Source organism: Hippocampus zosterae, chromosome 20 (assembly GCF_025434085.1).
Source record: "Hippocampus zosterae strain Florida chromosome 20, ASM2543408v3, whole genome shotgun sequence".
In the NCBI taxonomy this organism is placed as follows: domain Eukaryota; kingdom Metazoa; phylum Chordata; class Actinopteri; order Syngnathiformes; family Syngnathidae; genus Hippocampus; species Hippocampus zosterae.
In genome coordinates this window covers 7,362,986-7,385,581 of record NC_067470.1, presented here as the reverse complement: position 1 = coordinate 7,385,581, position 22,596 = coordinate 7,362,986, and the positions used below count along the sequence as shown (strand labels likewise).

Sequence of the window (22,596 nt, the reverse complement as noted above, 5' to 3'; positions counted from 1 at the left end):
TTACAAAACAGTTAACATAAAGTAAAATAATAAACACAACACATAACATAAAACACAAACAGTCGTGCAGTCCTAACCACTTTTCCGTCACACGCTTTGTTGTTTGAAGCGGTTTGAGATGAAAGAGGAGAGAATCAAAGTGTCCTTTAACCAGTGGATCAGAGACGTCATGCTCAAAATGTGCACACGTCGGCTACAAGCTAAGTTTCAAAGTCAACAAGAAGCTGTAGCATCCATTGACGAAAAAAGAGATTGGTTCACTTCTCCTGTCCCATGGAAATCCATTTCAATTCCAAGCGGCGACTCACGGTTCCAAATACGCATCGGCGCTCTTCGCCAACGCTCCTCTCTCCTCATCCTCAACTTCAGCGGCCATCCATCCAGCCGCACCGACGCCAACTGTCCAACAGCGCTGACATAGCCACTGAACAAATCGGGGTTGTGAAAAATGCTGCCCATTACTGGCGCAAAAAACACAAGCGCCCCAGGTCTGTCCAGCACCGACAGTCAATGGCGCCGACATTCGTCCCAATCAAAATCTGTGCTGGTACAGGCGTGCTGCCGAGAAGGCGCAACCACCAAGCACAGATACTGCTCCTTTGACGAATGTCGTGGCCAAAAAGCGCTGAAAACAGTCCATATCAGGTCCACACGATCAAACAACAAACAACATGTGACAAAACAAAAGACAAAAACAGCAAAAAAGAACAAAAAAGCAAGGCTCTTGAAAAGCACTTGCCGAAGGCTGCCTACTCGGGCGCCATCTTGGGGAAAAAATTTTGATTATTTTATTTTATATTATTTTATTAAATTATATTATTTTATTTATTATTTATATTATTATATAAATTATATTATTTTATTAAATGATTATTCATTATTTAGCATGGGAGAGAAAAATGGGTAGCATAGATGAGTTGTTAATCGTAAACCTGATTCATTCATTGGAAGCAATATGAAAATTATTTAATATACAGTAGATGATGAGTGTGGGAACTTTGATTCATCTCTGCGCCAAAATCATCAGTTTGCAAGGATTTGCTACAAAAATCCACTAGCTTAATGCTTACATGTAATGTGAAACACCTTTACCTTGACCTCATCGGCCTAATTTGCAAGCCAAACTCTTATTTGAAACCATAGACATAAATGTAGCATCAATCTAAATCCCTAACCTTGCTTGAAAACCTAATTTGACACCTTAACCCCTATTCGAAATCCTGGCCTTGTTTGAAATGTCTAATTTGAGTTGTTTGCTTGAAGCCCTACCTACAGTGCCAGAAATAATCATTCCAGGCTTCAAAGGACGATTCGGACACGGTGTGTAACTTGTGTAACGATTGCTAGAATGAAGTGGACGTGGCTAGCAATTTGCGCGGATGCGCACAAATCGTCACTGTAAGGAAGTGGCGTCTGTGCACTCCGTTTTGAACGCCTTTCAGCAGCAGAGACGTATTCTAATAACGCTGCCGCTGCACTTTTTGCATCTGAATGAGAGTGGGGGGGGGGGAACCAGACACGTTGCCATTTGTGGGTTATTGGCAGCACTTTGCACCACTCGCCGCTCGGCGCTTGACGGACAGCTCGGCGCTCTTAATTGCTTTCAGCTCCGCGTTAACACCAAGAACACTTTGATGGCAACCTGGAAATTATTTGATGGCCTTCTCCTCCATCCTCCGGCCGCCCACCTCGCCGAGGATTCTTTATTTTTTTTTTCTCTACCTTTGATGTGTCGCCTGTGGCACTCTGGCCTTTTTAATGGAGGAGCCGCAGCTTTTTCTGCCTTGAGGTCCTGATGAAGAGGTCAAAGTGGCCCTGTTGCTAGTGATGACAAATAGTTGATGCCAAGAGAAGATCTTTTTCTTCTTCAAAAAAAAAAAAATGGGTGGAGTTTTCTTTTAGCATTTTTGGTGAGGGGCACAGTTAGGATGGGCCATTCTGATACGTAGCCACACACACACACACACACACCAGTATGCTCCAATATGGGGATGCTTTTAAAAACATATTACAATACAATACAATACATGCTGATTTATATATTCAGGATGATAATAATAATACTGAATTCATGAACGAAATACGGTGACATGGTCTCGATATATCAGCGGAGCCGCCAAGATTGCGTCGCAACGCGTGCGCCACAACTTTGACCCGTTTTCACCTAATCTAAAGTGCAATCGACTTTGTGTCACCAAATCGTCAGGTGCGCCCAGGTGGCACTTACAGCATGAAAAATGGGTTATAAAATAATATTGGTTTGTTGACTGGGCGGATGCAAACAAATAAACAAAATAAACCCTGACATTTCCAATGGTTGAGCCCAGTTCATATCAGGAATGAACACCAGCCACAATAGGATTAAAGTGTGTGTTCGCGTGCCTGTGTGAGCGTGCGCGAGGATCAAAACCATCATGTTCACCGAGACGTGCCGCCTCTCGCCATCCGGTAGTGTCATTCGAGACGTGCGAGCAGGAAAGGCAACGCAGGCCCAAATTGCCACTCGGGGTGCCGCGCAGAACAAACACAAGCTGATGGCGGGTTGTGAGTTTTCCTTCCCACAACGCCGACTTGACTTCCCGCGGCCCGCAACACGTTTTGGGGTTTTTGAAGTGAAAATATTCACCTGCTAGTTGTGAGTGGGAAGAGTCCAAATTAACCTTCGTACCGGGATTTGAAGATGTGATCTACCAACAGTCCAAAATTGCCAACCAGTACGGCACAAATACTAGCCGTTCTTTGCAGTGGATAAAGAATATATATTTTTAAAAAGTCTCCTAAAATGAATTGATACGTTATGGAAAACATCTCGGCAAGAAAGGGGTTGATTGCTGCTGGGTGTTTGGGAATTGTGTCTTTGTTGCGCCACATCAGTGAACACCAAGCGCAGTAAATCTTGATTTAGTGGCAATCCCGCAAAAGCAGCTTCCGTTCAAGCCTTTGTCCTTTCGTGAGTGCTTATTACTGGAAGCACGACGGCGACAATTACCTTCGGCGTGACTTAAATGAAAGCCGCAATATTCTCCTAAGCAAGTGTCGATGACACATTAGTTGTCATAACGACGCCTACACCGAGACATTCCAAATATGCACACGAGGAGAACAAACAACTCGCATCTGGATGGCCTCGGTTTATGCATCGGCACAACAATCGAGATAGGGAGCCGCGCACCTGTTCGCCGCTCAATGCCAGCCAGCCTGTCGGCCAATCGGAGCTCGGCACAGATATCAGGCGCTACCGTTCTCCTCTTCCAAAAATCCCCGTTACCCTCTTTTTTTTTTTTAGATGGCTTTGACTCACTTCAATCCTTCCAGCTGGATGGGGAACATCAGCGCCTGTTGCCTCCCACCAATTGTGCAGATGTGCCGCCGCAACCTTGGCCAAATGGAAGCCCTAGTGGACAAACGCGTGTACTGCATCCAAATGCCGCATCACCTTCAAAATCACCTTGACCTGTGCGACGCTTTTATTTGGACTGCCAAATAGGCAGGGAAAAGATAAGACATAGCACCCCCCATCCCACACTAAGCTTATTATAGTTAATGAAAAAAAATCTGAAAATTAAAATCGAAAAAAAACCCATTTCCTTACTGAAACAAATTAAAAGCAAAAAAAGCTTTTAAAACTATCTTACATTCAGAAAACTCGCTGAAAGTAACTCAAATTATGGCAAAATTGCCTTGGTCAATTCATATCATGAGCCTCTGGGGTTGATTTTTGTATTTATTTTGGTATTACTGTACAACAACAGCAACAGAAGAATGTTTTTTGTCTTGCATTAGTAAAAAAAAATAATAATAATAATCTTCGTCCCCCCCAAAAAAGTAAATAATACTGAAGCTAATAAAATCTGAAAGCGTTCTCCAAAATATAAAAACAAACTAAATTTTAAAAAAGCAAGTCAAGACAAATTGATATCATGAAAATTCCCCAATTTGTATAACCAATGACACGCACGCACAGACACAAACACACACTTATCTTACATGGTAAACATATACGCGGTGTGTAATGAGCAGAGGTTATGTAGCAGCGCTTGTGAAGATGAAGCAATCACATGTGACTTATCAGAGTCGTAAAAAGTCTTTGCTCAGCATCTCTCTCTCGGCCCGTTTTCTCTTTCCATTAGCAATGTGCAAAAACATCAGGCGTGACAAACGCGTCCGGCGGCACTCATGCTAAAGGTTAATCAAGCCTGATTGGCTCGTTTACGGGGAGCAAAGGCCGAGCTGAAGGGCGCAACCGCTGACTTGTTGCTTCACACAAGCAGAGGACGACCGTCGCCGACGATAAGATCACAAATTTGCACATCAGGAAATCTTAGCGCAGTACACTCAACCTTCATCCCACACCCACTCGTCCGCTAGCTTAACGCTAACATGCGAAAAACCATAGATCGGCGAATGAAAACTAGCATCATTGTTACGTTTAATACAAAATCTTTTAATACCTTACGGAGCAACGGCGCAGACAAATATCGGCGCCCAGAGGCCCCGTGAGCTGGTCATCCAATCAATCTAATTGCGCTTGATTGTTTCACGCCGCCATCAGCACCATTTTGGTGCCGATCGATCGTCCCGGCACTCAAGAAGATTAAATATTGCGCGATGAGATGGAGCCGATTAGTTTTTAGAAGGTTAAGCATTTTTATGACTCTGTTTAATTCTCCTTTTGTAAGTCTGCTTTAATGGTCCAAGAGTGACACGGTGAAATGTTTTAATGGCGCTTTAATTGGCTGTTTCGTGAGTGGCATGCTGTACAAATGCAGGATTTGAGTTTGAATACACTGTATACAATTATTATTCGGTTGAATTTGACAGGGTGAGAATTTGCAGAGTTTATAAATCGTTCCATGTCTTGTGTGCCCGGCGTTGTTAGAATCGTCGGAGAAATGTGAGAGGAGGAAGTGTATCTGTTAAATAGAAGAGTTTGGGGAATAGAATTTTTGGAACTTGAAAAATACAAGCCTGAGTTAAAAAATCTGAATGGTTAAGATCACTTGTGGAATGTGGAAGAATTTTCAGGGTGGCGTAATATTTTTTGATAAACATGCTAAAGCACATTCACAGCTAGCCAGCCAATTTTGTCATTTGATAGAAGAGGGAAAACGATGCATTCCGTCGGTGCTGTGCTATTTAGTCAACCTCTTGCTTTGCAAATCCGCTTTTAATAAAGCCCGCAAGTGACTCGTCCAACAGGCCACTAATCCAACAACACCCACCCAAGCGTATACATCAGCCTGAATCACAGCTTATGTTTTGCATCCGGCCGGACGCTTGGTACTAATGAGCTGCGACATTTTCAGAGGTGGTAACACAAACAAACGTCCATATACACGGTTTATACTAGCTCCATTGATTCAGAAGACGGCAGGCAGAAATTTCTATCAGGTAGCGATTTCTTTGTGTTGTGTTGTTATTTTTTTGGAGGGGCGGGGGTAATTTAGGACGAATATCAGCAGACGATATAACATTACTCGCGGGCATGTATTCTTTACGTTGCATATCTGACAAGTGAGGAGCTGAGCTTCCAGTACAGTTTATTCGTATACGTCTGTCTTATGTTTCTATACAGTATTTTATCATTATCAAGTGCTGTTTTTCTCTAAAAAAAAAAAAAAACATTTGAATTTTTTGTCATTTTTGCGTGCAGGCTGGAACCGATTAATAGCATTTCCATTCATTTCAATGGGGAAAGATAACTTGAGTTCGGAATGTTTTGAGTTACACACCGGATCATGGAACAAATTCAACTCCTATCTCAAGGTGCCACTGTAATTAAAGGGGATTTGAGCCCATTTGTTATTTCAGAAATTTGGATCAAACGGTTAGCGTTAAAAAGAAGTAACGAGACGTTACCCGTGAAAATTTATGCTCATTTCCTTTAGCTGTCTATGCGTTATTTTTTTTTTTTTAATATTGTGTTTGATACAAGCCAAATTTACAATGTCCATCTGCCGAATGTTTTAGTCTGATTTTGTACAACTTCCTCTTCTCTAACAAGCAGCTGTGCTGGAAAATTCACAACAGGTGTCTTCTCCTCAGAGGCCATCTTCTGTTCCTTCACAGGAAGTCACTCATAATTGCCGTCAAATGAGACGCAAACTCTCTCCCCGGGGGTGATCCATTCAGGTTCAACCCCACTTTCGTCCCCATTCTCACGTCGTCGGGTAATGGCCGAGCCGAGATGAGGCACGTTGACCCGTGTGGCATCTCGCTTGTCCGCCATCTAGCCGATAAGTTGGCTTTGGGCCTTGAGCCCGGGGATACGGCTTAGAGAATGAGTCCATTGGAGCCGGCCGCACGATTCCACCAGCTTGTTATAGTGGAGTTGAGCACACGTTAAGATGCAGGTCATGCGTCACAGGCGCAGCAACAACATAAGTGTGCGAGGACCATTAAAAATGGTTGCATAGTGTTGTCGAATATCGCAGGGAATGGCACATAGTCGTGAGTGGCGCGCTAGGAGCAGATTTTCTTCCCCGGGCCAGGGGGATCTTTTGAGGAAGCGAACAGGTGTGCTGTCAGATTCTGGATGTTAATTAGGTTTGTCGGCGTAAAGAGCTGCTAATTTTGTTTGCCGGCACCAGTGGCGTTCCCAGCATGCTTTGCTCACGCATTCCGCCACGGCTGTGTGCAAAGAAAGCGGGCGCCGGGGCTCCAGAGTTTTGAGCGTCAATGGAGCGTGAATGAGCGCCAACTGAAGACGCTTGCCACACAATAACTCTGATTGCTGCTCGTGCAAAATAATCCTTTGAGATCAAGTCTGTCTATAACAGGGATGGGCACATAACTTCCTGAATGAGATGAGTGTCAAAAATGCTCCTTTCAATATGGATAAAATATGTGCTATTAACTCATTCACTCCCAAAGACGTTTTTAAACGTCTTTTCAGACTTGGTCCAGAATTGGCTGGTACTGAATGAATTAATATCTTTTTAAAAAATTTTTTAAAGTTTTTTTTATTGTGACCCAAAAGCAAAGGGTTTGAAGCAAACAATACCAAATATATATTTATTTTTCCTTTGCAACGGGCTTTCTTGCATAAAAAAATATTCCATTCAAGGACAGCACGAAACTAGTAAACAAGAAGCCAACATAAAGTGCAAGAACTCATATTGAACAATTTTTGGGGGGCAAAAAAAAAACCAACGTACACAAAATTTAAAAGTATTGCAGTACTGTGCATCATTCCATATCTGCACTGTTTACCTTCTCGTGGTGATTGATGATATTTCAAGTTCAAACTACACTTGATGCCTGCATATTCGCGGTTAGGCACCCATGGATTCACTTTGTTACTGATTTTTCTCCCCCAAAATATTTACCCCCATTTTTTTGGCGGAAAACATATAGTGAATGTTTGTGTTTTTTGGAAAAATTGTTTGGGTTTCAAAAAAAAAGAAAATCATAATAATACTTTCAAAATGGAACATTCCCCTCCGCCCCAGAATCCAAAATGGCACAATCCAAATGTTATATCATCATACTTATAATCTAGGAAGTGGATTACAACCATCCGAACCAGTGTTGGCATACATGTCAAAATATTTTTCCGTTGGCCTCACCATTTTGACATTTCACACTGAGTGTCATTTCCTCAGTGTTGTCCCGTGAAAAAAATGTATATCAAAAATATTTGATGGAAATATACCCACTTTTGTGAAAAGCATTATATAATTTACTTCTTCCAGCTTCCACCACCATACTGATGTTTTTACTCCATCGAGTTGTTCAATTTACCACTACTTTATTACCACTCTACTACTTAAAAAATGTTTTAGTTTTTTTTCTATCGTCGACTGTCAAGAAATTGGTGGCGTGCCGTTCTTCTCTTGTACCCCGGGCGACCTTCATTTATCCCAAACAATGAGTCACGGCAGAGGGCGGTGAGATAATGAAGCAGCGTCGTGATTGATAGCGAGATGTCCTTAATGGCAAACTAATAAAGGGACAACGTGTCACTAGGCGGCAAAAGATGAATTCATTGTGCATCTCCACGTTGGCTTGACTCGCCCATGCTAATTGTTTCATCTTTGTCCTTGAGAAAAGTTTTTTTTTTTCTCTGAAAAGAAATTTTTTTTGAAAAAGATCCATTTCCATATGATGTTTCAATTCAACATGACGCCTTCATGTGACGCATTCGAGCAGCCGGTTGCAATGCGCGCTGGCAGCCGCAGCCAACAAATGTCCAAATTTAACAGAAAATCTTTTAACACATTTTTTTTAATTCAGGAGATTAACATTAAATGAGCGTCCTCTTTTGGTAATCTTAATGTATATAGAAAGTATGGAAATGTGCTTACGCCTACACGTCTTTCAGGCGGGCTAAATATGGGCGCGTGTCGCAAATGAAGGCAGCCAAAGTAATTGGAACAGCATCCAGTGTGATGTCGTGAAGTTCTGCAGGAGTCATGGTCATAAGAAACTTAAAATAAAAGAACAAAAATGTGACCTTACACTCAGGCAAAAAAAAAATAACTGAAATGATGGGATTGGGCAAACATCATTTATAGATTTGAAATGGGAAATTAAAGTTCAAATGGTCAGCTGAAAGAATAATTGGAAAATATGTATGCCTAGTTTTCATTGTCGAGTGCACCTTGACTAATGAAGCGCACAGCGAGAGTCTCTCTCTCTCTCTCTAACGATGCGCATATTTGAGTCTCACTTGTTCTGTCAAGGTCAGATGATGTTCACGTCTTCACCGCCGTCCGTCCATTGCCAACGGGACTAATTAGGATTTCATAAACGAGGGGGAAAAAAAAAAAACACATCATCATAACATTGTTGGAGGCGCAGGCACGTCGCAACGGCACTTGATGGGCTGACCGAAGCTCGACGCATGCGAGTCACCCTGCCTCACCCCAAAATATAAGATATGGAAATTGAAAAAACATGCTCAAATTCCGTGATTAATATGCAGTTAAAAAAAAGACCTCAGTATTGAACAAGGCTCTATAAAAATTCCACTCTGAATGGTTGCGTCATTTAGCCCACTTGCCGTTCGTGGCGCTTACTGCGTGCACAATAATGACACGTTGTTGGCTATTTGCATATTATAGAGTCGCCTACCATGCGAATGATTTTTGCTCCCTGCAAAGCTACTATGGGAGGGTTGGAATTTATCACCAAAAAATATCCGTGGGCTTTGAAAACGTCTGTCATTTTTTATTTATTTTTTTATACCTACTAGATCAAAGGTGTCAAACTCAAGGCCTGGGGGGCCAGATCTGGCCCGCCACATCATTTTATGTGACCCGCGAAAGCAAATCAAACATGTCAACTTCCACGATGCTTGCAAAAATCTCGGCCAAAATTTGAAAGTCTCATATGGAATGTAATAAATAAGAGACATATAGTAAGCATGTTTCTTGTTTCCCAAAAAACTCCTTACAGTAACTGAAAGAATAGTTGAAGAAACCGTTATTATTGACATACGGTTTCAGTGATAACGGCCCTCCAAGGGGAACGGTAACTAAAATCTGGCCCACAAAATGTTTTTTTGACAACCCTACCCTGTACTAGATGGTCTCGTGACACTGTCTTCGTCGTATTTTCATGCATCATATCTTTAGGCAAGGCAGCGCAGGGCTCCAGACTACCGTATTTTCCGCGCTATAAGGCGCTTCGGAGTAAAACGCGTACGTTTAACGAACGGCCTATTTTAAAACTGTTTTCATAGATCAGGCGCACCGCATTATAAGGCGCACAGAATAGAAGCTACAAGGTGGCTGCAGTTGCGTTATGCCTCCACTAGATGGAGCTATGCTATAGGGAATACAATACAATACAGATTTATTTATAGCAAGCCTTCAAAACCGCTGCAGCCGCAACAACGCACTTTACAGAACATTTAAAATACTACGGCCAAGAAATCAAAATATTTATCCGTATATAAGGTGCATTGGATTATAAGGCTCACTGTCGGCTTTTGAGAAAATTGAATGCATTTAGTGCCCTAGAGTGCGGAAAATACGGTAATTTTGTTTTGGTCTTTTACTGGCGTTACGAAAACCTTTGGAAATTCCTGATAAACAAAATAGTCACACACAAGCATATGTTTTGACTGTACATGACATGTAACAAACATTTTGACTTGCCGCCAATTTGTACAGCCAACCAGCTAACAAATGCAGACAAATCCAAACGCTCGACTCTGCGCAAACTAATCGCTGAGACGAGCTCTACAGGATCAAAAGGAGGGAGATTCATTTGATCATTTCTACTGATAGCTACATAATTTCCTTGGGTGCAGGAATCCCGGCCAAGTAATCAGCTGATTTGATATTGGCATCATAAAGCATATAAGCTTGCAAATCCCCCCCCGGTGAGCTAACGTCTTGTCTATTTTATGCCTTAGCTCGGCTCATTAGTGCCGTCTCGTCATCGGCAAACAATTTTGCAATTAAACCAATCACTGATTAATCGGGAAAAAAAATGTTAAACTTTTTTTTTTTCGTTGTTCTATATTTGTCGTTTTGATTTTTGTCGTTTGGCTGGCTGATGTTGATTAAGTGCGCGTTTGTGTGCGTGCCCGTACGTGTGTGTCGCTGCTCACTCATTAAGCCCGCCTGTGCGTAGTAATTAATAATAAATGAGGCTGATCTTAATTAGATGCTACACGTGTGAAGTGGAGTTTACTTCAAGAATCACTTTGCCTTCATTCTGACTTTTTTTGTTGTTTGGCCGCCGCCCGGGACGACGTTAGCGCTCGATAATTATATTTCAGAAATAAAGTGGCGGGAATAAATCATTGTTGACTGTTTCATTCTGGCTGGAAAACAGCTAAATAAAGAGATGGCTGACAAATAGCTTAAAGTTTAGACTTTTTTCGGGGGGGGGGGGTCCTTTGGATTCTAGCATTCTTTCCTTTTTCTTTACTAAATAAGAACATGAGCAGTTGCAATGTTCAGTTAAACACAGAGCTATCCCTGCACTCTCAAAAAATGTTTTTCTTTTTCGTATTCTGCTGGCATGGCCACTTTAGAGTGCCTCATTGTTGGCAGTGAGTGACTGCACAAAACACAAGAGAATGGCTGGATATTATTCTTTTTGTTTTAAGTCTTGCTTGACAGCCAGCGTGAGGACCGTAAGTTTCTGGTTAGCGTGGTCGGTTTAGAGTGCCTCGTTGTCACGATGTGGAAAAACCCTGTCATTACCCGCTGGGATATATCTTCGTCGTCATTAAATTATTATTATTATTATTATTTTTTAACGATGTTTGGACCTTTACTTCAATAGTTTTGCTTTTGCTGTAGCACCTTTGTATTTTAAATTTTTGGGGGGGTAACAAATTCCATGCCTTGCTCTCTACTTCCCGACACTCGGGTACTCCACTTTTAGTCACCAATCCGCTACAACAGTAGTTCAACTCTACATGCATTCATCCATCGTGTTTTTACTCTTGTGAAGAATTGTCCTCGTGTCACGGCTTTTTAACGGCATTTTGAATTTGTGACGGCTCAGCGGTTCCATGCAATCGTCTGACTCATTTATGAAACAAACTCACCCGGGATGCACATGGTGTCGCATTTGTGAGATAGCATGCGGGGAGCGCTAAAGGAGGTAATCATGTGTTATTGATGCCCCCCCGGCCTCTGACTGCACTTGTCGCACACGGGAGCCCCCTGACGTGTCGGGGTCACCCTTCAACCGTCATCACAACTCCATCTCGGATTGTAATGCCGCCTCTCCATTGGCCGGCGCCCTCGGAGCGAGATAATGGCGATGCAGCATGTCATTAAACAAAATGCAATCATAATTAAAATGATGAGGAGAGAGGAGACTTGAATGGATAGATGACAATTTATTCATCCCTCGAAGGAAATGAAATTAAACTGTTTCATACTCATAAAAAGAGTGATCACTTTTCACTTCACGTAAATTGATTTTTATATATATATTTTAAAGAATGTACGTCATGTGTGCGAAGAAGTTTTCATTACATTTTCCAAGTTTGCGTGCTTTACTCTTCACTTTTTGAGTGCAATACGCAACTTTCGAGGTCACAACTTGTGCACAAATGAGTTCATCGCAAATTTTCATTTCCAGATGTTCCATTGTAAAATTGACCCCGATTGGTGTATTTTTACTTCTGCCTGAATCGGCACATTTAAATCAAATTCAATCGCACCCTAGAGAATCGAAACTCATTTGAATTGTTCGTTTTTTTTTAACAGCGTCGAGCCCGAATGGAGAATGAGCCAAACAAATGAGGTCTGAGCAACGCGCCCTGTGGTGCTCCCCGCGTGATTAATGATCATTTACTCAAGCGACTTTCACTGCTCTGGGACTCTCCACAATGATTTTTTTTTCAATAACCAGTTGAAAACGGAAATAATAAACGCGCCGCAGACACGGCACTCAATTTACTTCACCAAAGCAACTTAATTTTCCATAACGCAGTGCTCTTAATCCGTCCGTGCCCCCGTTTAATTTATTCCTTTTTCTTTGTTTTTGTTGCGTTAAGACTTGCAACCGCTCACCCAAAGAACAAGTCCCGTTTTTCCTTTTCCGATTCCCGCATAACAACCACTTGACGTATTTCTTCCGCTGCACATTGAGTCCTATCAGCATCAGGACCAGGGATAGCTCCCCCCCCCCCCTGCCAACCCCTTCGGTAGTGTGCAAACGTCTGCACGTTGGTACCTCATCTTTCCACAACCCCCCCCCACCGCTCCCTCAAATGTAACACCCTCTTCTCCTTCTCACCCCCCCCCCCCCCAAACCCCCTTTCCTCGCCTCCTGTCCAATCAGGTCCCCCGAGAACGCACGGGAGAAAAGCGCATCCGGCGGATGGAGCGATGCCTGGCGCGGATGAAAGCGAGAGAGGGCGAGGACGTCGGCGTCATCCGTAGCGCGCAGTAACACGCATCCAGGCGGGCGGGCGGAGCGGTGCTGAGATATGGCGCGATAAGGACTAGCTGCTTCAGCTCCCCGACGCAAGCCAAGCGGGGGTCACATGACAGCAGAGCACACGCACACGCCATCGCGGAGCCAGCCACTCGCTTTTCAGCTGCTTTTTCAACAGCCAGCTTTTACTCCCGACGCTCGGTGAGTACATTTTTTTTTTTTTGCCTTGTCTTTTTTTTTTTTTTTCATTCTTCCTTCTGCCGCTGGTGTTGTGTGAATGAAGCGCTGGCTGGCATACTAGTGGCGGTGGTGTTTTTTTTTTTTTTTTTCCTTTTTCCCCCCTCTCCAAGTTTCCAGCATGCACTTGTTCTGCTGCCTCGCCACACTTTGCTTTCCAGGCTCGACAGCCTGCAGACGTTTTTAGTGTCTTGTGGTCTTTTTTTTTAGGGGGGGGGAAGGGTGGGGGTGTTTTACTTTCCTGTTTTCTTGTATTTTTCTGTCTTTATTTTGATTTCTTTGTGGCTCTTTTGCTTTAGGTGTGCAGTGGATTTCTTAGCAGTCCTTTTTGTTCCCTTTTTTTTTTTTTTTTTTTTGCTTTTTAGGGGACGTTCAGGGACTTTTCTTGCAGCCGAGCTCGCAGGTTTGTGCTTTCTCTTTCTTGTCTTGTTTTGTAGTGTTTTTTTTTTCTTCTCTTTTTGGAATATTTGCTGCTGAGCGGGCTGTTTTTCTTTTGCGTGGCCACACGGATGAAAAGACCCCCCCATCCCCCCCCCCCCCCCACACACACACACACACTCCTCCCGCCGCCCCATGCAGGTTACCACTGTTAATATTTGAACAATTAAAAGGAGGTGGCGCAAACACAACCAAACCGCACCTGTGGCTTTTATTTTGTAAGGCGAGCTGCAGAGGCTTTTATTTTGTCTGGAAGATTGCCTTGACAGGGATGATTGACGTCTGCAACTGCGTGAACGTCGGGATCAGCACACGCGGGCAGAGCTCGTGGACATGTCATTAGGTACACCGCATTATACCCGATACAAACGTTGTAAAAGATAATCATGCTCACTTCATAGGGTTAATTTGTAATATTTTCATAAGGTGGCCATCATTTTTGGGACGAAATTTGGCTACGCGTCTCAGTGGACCGGCACTCCGAAATACTTTTGTCTCGTCTTGGGATATGAACTTGGACAGTGCGAACGTGATGAGCAAATCTCGGCTCGACAGGAGTTTGCATGTTCACCCCGGAGTCAGGTGTTCCAAATTCCAAATGTTTGTTGTTATTACATTGAGATTGTCTGGCTACCAGTCCAGGGTGTACCCATTGATTCTCCAAAGGGTTCCAGGGGGCGTAGCCCAGCATTTTTTTCAATGGGGTGGCCAAACTGACACAGCATTTATCATGGTGAGAAAGTTTATAATTTGGATTGACATTGACCGTAAGAATCCAAGGCGGATTCTTTTCAAAATGGCTGGAGAGTTTCCCGGAATTTTTTTGCCCCCAAACGTGTCCTCGACAGAGAGTAGCTACGGCCCTGGAGGGCTCACTGGCCAAAAATCACTGCCCAAATAGTCGTCTTGAACATTTTAGTCCAATTCTTCGCTATGTGTATTTGAATGCGGGTCTTCACGGTGCTTACTTGGACCCTTCTGGAATTTTTTATTTTTTTAGGTGGTACTTTGTGGTTTGAGAATCACTTTTGTAGAACAGAGGCGAGATGTCCTGCAATTGTTGACTGTGGCAACCAAGTCTGGGGTGCGCCAAAAACCTTCCTCGATAGGCTCCGGCTCCTGCGCGACCTAAATATCAAGTCAATATGAAAACACGAGTAGCTACACAATGTAAATAAATCTCGTGATGGCTGCTATAAGCCTTGATGGAAATCTTTCTTCGTTTGAGTGTGCGTGTGTGTGTGTGTGTGTTAGCAGTGTTTAATCAGCTTGAACGACAACCTGTTGCTGAAATCTGATTATTTTTCAACAAACAGATGTTCCAAATCGTATGTTTTCTTTTTTGGTTTTTTTTTTTTGTTGAGTCAAATCACCTTCTCCTTTGTGATTTTGTTTTTTTTACCAGGTGTCACGATGAGGTTTTTGCGCGAATGCGTGAAGAGATCATGACACTCTCCCGCTATATTGACTGGCTTCGTGCTATGTTTTTTTTTTTGTTTCCCCCCCACTTGGTGATTCCTGCTCTCACTCTCGCGACAGTGACACACACACACACACCCAAAAGAACCCAAGCGTGCTTGCTTCAAACACCGGACTCGTCACGTTTATTGTACGACTGACACACAAAAGAGAGCTCAACGTGTTCATTTCATCTAACGAAAGCTTAAGGTTAACATATCATGCAAAACACCATATAAGACAAAATGTGTGTGTGTGTGTTGCAGTTCCAAGCCTTACAACAACTTTAACACACGGCGCAGCAATGTAGACCCTCACACACTCGCCGCCTCTTCTTGCTTGTAATTTAAGAGCAAAAGAGATTTTGTTTTGTCTTTTGGGAGCCACTAGCTGGACTCAAAGGGGCGCCACCCCCCCCCCCCCCCCCCCTCTCCCGGCCGCCCGTGGCCTCCCTTGGCCTGGTCCACACGGGCCAATTAGTCACATTTGGCAGGCCGAAATGTCATCATTTCTGGTCAGCGAAACATTGTCATAGCTTTTATTACAAGCTCCCCCACCACTTCTCCTCTCTCCGGACCGCTTCCTTGTTATCCGGGCCGAGCCCGGCGCCCGTCGGGAGAAATAAGATATAGCCTATATGTGCCCCCGCCAGCTCCACCCCTCCACTTGTATGAATAAAACATCTAGAGAACCCCAGCTTGTTGCGCGAGATGTGTTTTAGCCTGTGTGTGTGTGTGTGTGCGTGTGTGTGTGTGTGTGTTCCTGTGTGTAGTAACGCAAGGACAATATGTATGCTTCGCATCACACCTTCATTGTGAGTCGGAATTATTTCTTTCACTGCCGTGGACGGTTTGAATTCATCAACCGTTTCGCAACCCAAATGGCTGCCAGTGTTGTGGAACTCTGCTTTGAAAAAAGGCTGCGGGTGTATTTGGTGGCCAGCGGTGAGGTCGTTTTGACTCGATTATACCTCGAGGCTCCCCGCGTGATATATTTTTTTCAGAACCATTTTAGCTGCTTTAATGTCAATGTAATGAAGGTTTCCATCTGTGTTTTTTAATTTATTTTATTTGATTTTTTTTAAAGAATAACTTCAGTTCTTTAGTTGTGTCACTCTATACCACGGGTGTCAAACTCAAGGCCCGGGGGCCAGATCTGGCCCGCCATATCATTCTATGTGGCCCGCGAAAGCAAATCAAAGATGGCAACTTTCTTGATGCTTGCTAAAATCGCTACCAAAATTTGAAATCCTCATTTGTAATACCATCAGCATTTTCTTGCTACCAAACCCTTTTATTTCAGTCACTTAAACAATGGATGAATAAACATTTTTTCCGCACTTCTTTATATGGTTTCAGTAACAACGGCCCTGCAAGAAAAACGATAACTAAAATGTGGCCTGCGACAAAAATGATTTTGACACACCTGCTCTATGCTATTTACGTCAAATGTTACCTTTTGGCTCTATTGTTGCCATTGTTAGGCCATGACTCATCCACTTTTGGGGGAAATGGTTTTCATTCTAGATGCAGATGCTGTGTCAAATTTTGCACAATATCATATTCATTGTTTCCAAAAGAGGGCTGCAATGCTCACTGCGCTTGAATGGAGGACATTTTTGAGTTGAATAAGTGGAGATGCGGGCGGCACGGTGGGTGACTGGTTTGCACGTCGGGCTCACAGTGCAGGGATGCAGGGTTCGATTCCGGCTCAGGTGCTTCCTGTGTGGACTTTGCATGTTCCGTTTTCCTCCCACTTTCCAAAAACATGCACGGCAAGTTAATGGAACACTCTAAATTGTCTTTAGGTGTGAAGGTGAGCGCGAAACATTGTTCGTCGTTGTGTGCCCTGCGATGAGGTACTTCCTGTTGCTGTCCCAATACTTTTGTGATGCAGTCCCATGCACCGCTTGCAACGGGTTCAGCGAGTCCACGCGCATAATCGAACCGGTCGAGCTGACGGCTTCCTGCAACGGGGCCACTTCGGCCCGCTTATGAAGCACCGTGCATTTATTCAGTGCGCTCCTCTAATCGCGCCGTTCATCACATTATGTTGAGTAGCGGCGTTAAAAAAAAAAGAAAATTAGTTTCCCCGGCGTCACCTATTGATCCGACCCTCTCTGCTTCCATTGTGGCTGTGTTGTTGACTTAAACTGGAATCATTCACATTTGTGGCTTCTCCCTCCATCCCCCCGCCTGTGTTTCTGTATGCATGAGCTGAGTGGCGTCATAAAAGTTTAACTGCGATATGCAGATTAGCAGCGAACCACAGTTTACTGTTTGTTACCCATAAACATCTATTATCTTACACATATTTAACCCAAAGAAGCTCATTTGTGGTCACTATTTAATAAGATGCTCAATAGGAGGCACTATTAAACCAAACGCAGTGAACTCCCATTCATCGCAGGGGAAGGGGGGGGGGGTATGTTCCAGTTACTGTCAAGTAATACAAGCCTGTCACATAACATCACTTGAAGGAAGTGAAAAGACTCGCGCTCAGGCTTCTCCAATTAAGCTGCAAAACGTGCTTGCTTCAAGTGGTTGATTCGTGAACAAAAACAGTTCAACATTGTCGATTTAAATATCAAACCGTTCAACCAAACCCTGTAATATCACTAGCTTAACGCTAACGTAATGAGAAATACTATAGAGGGGCTAACAGAAATGAGCGCAGTTGGTACGATAACTCCAAAACCGTCACACAAATGGCAACTTCACACATTCAGAGCCGACAACAAAAACTAAGAAACGGCCACTAGCTTAACGCTAACATATATTGTGAAACGCCATTGAATGGCTCAATTAGCGTAGCTGTGACTGTAATTCTCAATCTTCAAACGATCGCTTCTTTACACACACGGTGCAGCAAAACATATAAACAGCATATGACCAAAAATAAAAATAAAAATAAGGTGAGCATTGTATAAAGTTTTAATGACGTTATATCTCACGCTCAGTGCTACTGGCCATGTTGTGGCACATCGTGGTACTACAGTGGAGGCGAACGGCTCAAAATTGGGATTTTTTTTTCTTCTGTGATGATAACTCCTAAAAACGATCACAAAAAAAATGTAGCAGGGTTCATTTTCAACTGTTGATTGTAGTGTGATGCATTCACACCCACCTATAAACTGTGTGTTTGTGTGGGTACGTGCGTGTGTGTGTGTGTGTTGTGTGAACATATAAAAGGCTGTGCTATAATTAATATTGATTGTTGCTATGGAGCGATGGCGTTACCGGAGATGACGCACGCAGGGTTGCCGAGGTAACAGCGTCATCCTCGACGTCGTCCAGCATGACAAGCTTTAAGTGTTTTCGCAGGCAGGTGTCGGCATAGCTTTGGAATGGGGGGGAGAAGAAAAAAATAACGCGCCTGACGTGAACTTCCTCGAGGGGGAACTCCGCAAAGCTCTCGGGGGCGCCTGCCAAAACGCTCCCACGGGGATCCGCTGTTTGCAACCAGCTGCAAGCGCCACCTTCCCAGAAAGCTCCCTGTGAAGTGTTGTGCCAACTCTTGTCCAGATCGAGGGCGCGCCGCTTCAAAAGTTTGTGGAAGGTTGGCAGGTTTGTTTTGACAATAGTTTTTGGGAAGGGGGTGTTTTCGGGATAGCGGTAGCGCACCAAATGTCCAGATGTTGAAGGGGATGCATGGCTTAATAAGATTGAGAAAGGCTATGATCGCCGTTTTTTGCGTGAGAAGGGGTGTGTCAACTCTTGACCGGGGGTGCACCGACTGATTTAAAGTTGTTGAAGGGGGGTGTAGGGCCCAAAAAGTGTCAGCTGTTGTCCAAATGTTGAAAGGGGGCGTATTACTTGGTGAAAGGCTAGTCGTTTTTCCTTTGTGAGAAGCTTCAAGAGATTGTGAAAGGCCGATTCAACATTTTTTTTTAGCAGGGTAAGATTCTGGGATCCTAAAACATTGTTGACTTCAGTTTCCAACCCAACACATGGGAAGGTCCCTACTTCAATTTGTGCCAGTGCGACGCTAGCTAGCTGGCTAGCACTGTGGCTGTGCGCACCCCTCCGGGGGCAAAAACATGTTTTCCCCTCAAAAAGATTTGGCAAGGATGGTGACGTCTAGAAGTTTGTTTCGAGTGCCACAGTGGGGAAGCGGAACACACTTGTGCATCCCGTGATGCCTTGTGTGTCCGTGTGTCCGTGTGTGTGTGTTTGTATGACTATTCTTGTGAGGACCACTGTGATTTTAAGACCTACGTAGTGAGGACATTTTTGACAAGTGTGTGTCTGTGTGTATGTGTGTGTGTGCGTGTGTGTGTTTATGTCCGCTGGCCCTCTGAACTTAATCTGCATTAAAGGACAAAAACATCTGCCTCACTAAAGTTGAACCCCGCTAATGTTTTCGGGCAACAATTAGACGCAGTTTTCAGCCGCCATGTCCAATGAGCTTGTTGACGTCTCGCGGCCACACGAAATGATTCAGTCATTGCTTCATCCTCCCTATTGATTTTTTTTCTCCTCTTGGTTTTCCCATCCAGTTTTGACATCTGAGAGGAAGAATCTTTTTTTCTCATTCAATTTTAAATTGGTTGTTTATTTTCATACTGATGTTCTGGTTTTTCAGTTCATAGTAGCTTATGAAATGTCCTTCCATACTTAACTTTTCCATACTTATCTGTCATGTGCTTGTTTATGATGATACTAATGCTGCGTGTTATACCGGAGACAAATTCCTTGTGTGTTCAACATACTTGGCCAATAAACATGATTCTGATTCTGGAAGAGCCTCTGAACACAGTAAGGGAGCATATTATTTACTTTCAACATAAACGCAGCAGTTTTAAAAGACACCAGAGTGGAGAATTTAAGAATATGTGAATTTATGAATTATGATGTGATGATATGTTTCTTGAGGTCAAAACCATCATTTCATAGTGTTTACTTTTACTTGTTACTATTTTCAGAAGCTCGGTTAAATCAGACGCAGAATAAAGCAGTCATATTATCAGCATAAAGAACACATTTGGTTTACTTTGAAACCTTCCGGATATCATTTATATACAAGATAAATCATACTGGTCTGAGAATTGATCCCTGCGGATCCCCACATCTTACTTTCATCACTTCTGATTTAACCACGGTAGACTTTAGTTAGTTTATGATGTTTGTCATCCACACAATTAAATGAATGGAAAACTTGACTTGAACATCTTTGACATGATTAAAATGACCCTGCGTGATAATACAGTTCAACGGGGCAATAATCACAAATGGAAAAAAAAGTGCCGTCGTGATTGTTTTCAGCATCATGTTGGGGAATTCAAACGTAATCATGCCCATTACGGCGCTCATATTACACATGCAAATGGGTGGTAATTGCGGACACGGGTTCTGGAATATTTTGCCAAATTAGCGCTTCCATTTGGCCGGGTGGCTCCCGTCCCAGCGAGCGTAATCACGCCGCTAATTAGCTCCACCGCCGCCGCCGTGCCTTCAAACAATTTCAAAAGCAATTTCGGCTCGGTTTTCTTTCTCCGCAGAGGACAGGCAGGAAAGGAATTTGGGGAGCAAAACACATGACAAGGACACGTCCTAAAACAGCAAATCCTCTGTGAAACCCGAAGCATGATTCATGTGGAATATTTTTACAGAGTGCGTGTGTTTGTGAGTGGGTTTTGCTATAGGGAGTATTACAAGAGACACTTGTACACAACCTTGCTGAGACAAAACAAAACACTTAAGCCAAGCCGGAAACCAAATACAGATGATATGTACTCAATTTAACTTTGTTTTGAGAACCGCTTGCATTATTTTGGAGTTGATTTGGATGTTTTCGATTCGGTTGCGCAATAAGGTCACAGAAGGCTCAATTCTACGCTGCTGTCATCATGCAGAAAACATAATTCTCATTTCGCTCTCATCTCAAATGAAATGTCCCACATAAATTCCATTTTGTTAATTTGAAATCTTTGAGTTGAATCTTTATCTGAAATTTCATTGTGTCCAAAAAACAAAAAACAACTCTAAAAATCATTACATCCAGAAGGGAAAAATAATCCTGAGGTAAAAAAAAAAAAGTTTTATGTGAATTACTTTTTTTGCAGCCTCACTTCAACACTCCCAAAATGTCATGTGTTGTTTGGAGCAAAATTTTATAATGTCAAAAAAAGGCGAAATTATTCCTGCAAGACGTCATTGTGCCCGACTCATCTTCAACCCCCCTCCCGGCCCCCTCCCCCCTCTTATTGCCTTTCTTTTCCCATCTCATCTCAAATCCAATCATGGCAAAACGTGTATAAGGTGATTGTTCCATCAGCATTAATTTTATCGTAAAGATGTCCCATGACCAGAAGATTAATTCCATATTTCCTTTTTTATTACTCGCCCAGATCATTATTTCCTGCCGGCCGCTCAAAAATCAAAATGGAAAAAAAAAAAGAAGTAAAATAGGACGCCACCATAGTAACTGAGCAGGATGTAAGCGTTAAGTACAGTAATTTGATTACTTCACACCATTGCCCTTTGGGAGTAATTAGGAATGTGACAGGTGTGTAAATTAGCATTGAAGGCATTTTTTGGGGGGGGGGGGCAGTGCTCCACATAAAAAAGTGCCTTTGTTGTCTTATATAAGTCACGCAAATGGAGCGAGTGCTGCTCGTCTGCGTGCTGAAGCGTGTTCATTGCAGCCGGGCCCCCCTTGTGATTAGAGATGGCAATTGTGCGCCGTCCTCATTTTTTTCGCCGCCGATAGCTCATTTCCCCGACAAAGCGCCTCTTAAAGGCCCCCCCCCCCACCCCCCGAATGCAAAAAAAAAAAAGTGCCGCTGAGTCACGTCAGCCACGTCATCGGGGGAAATCAAAACGCTATCAACACTCCACGTCGCTTTTCCTCGCTTCTTTTCGTTGCCGAGCCTTCCACGAGCTTTTTTATTTTTAGACGGGCCGCACGCTGATTTTTATCGTCGAGAGGCTGGCACTCACTGACCTTCTTTTATTTTGTTTGCACTACGGACTCCGTACACGTAAAAAATGTATACTTTTAAAAGTAAAAGCTTAGAAAAAACATTTATCGAGAGTCAAAATTAAGGTCACCTGTAAATGTTATATGGTAGCAAATGGGTAGAGGACTTCTAATCTTGGCCCAAAAAAAATGAGGCTGAGCTTCAAATACCGCAAAACCGGAACCCGCAATGGAGGCGAGGGGGCCGGGGGGGTACTGTACTACTTTCCAGATTCATCACATTCCGACACCGATATTTGCTAACCACTCATCAACTGCGCTGCCCCGTTTCGGGATCTCCCTTTTAGTTTTGTTTGTTTTAGTTTTTGGTGCGGCTTTCAATCCGTGCAAAAGAGTCAGTTGAAATTAGCGGCGCACGCGGGGGTGGTTTGGGGGCGTCTGCGCAACCTTTTGGGCGACGGAGGCGGCAGCCAGCTTACAAGATGGACAGACGGGGTGGACGCCGTCACCGGGAGCTTGATTGCAGTCCTTGTGTACGCTGGCGTTTGATGATAATTACACGTCCTGTTGTTTGCGCGCCGACGTCAATATTTCATGAGCGCCCGGAGGAGTTTTTTTCCCTGCACCCCCCCCCCCCCCCCCCCCGCCCCCCAAAAGAAATATACAAACTTACCCTGCGGCACTACT

The 22,596-nt window shown here is 43.5% G+C and overlaps 1 protein-coding gene across 3 annotated transcripts in view; it reads left to right on the top strand.

Annotated features, from left to right (window-relative positions):
* Positions 1 to 22,596, top strand: part of LOC127592900 (RNA-binding Raly-like protein) — a 99,412-nt gene that overhangs the window by 45,040 nt on the left and 31,776 nt on the right. Inside the window, exon 4 of one of the 3 annotated variants that reach the window (XM_052053970.1) lies at positions 12,760 to 13,056. The gene's annotated coding sequence lies outside the window, so the exon portion shown is untranslated. The other 2 variants (XM_052053971.1, XM_052053972.1) reach the window with 2 other exon arrangements.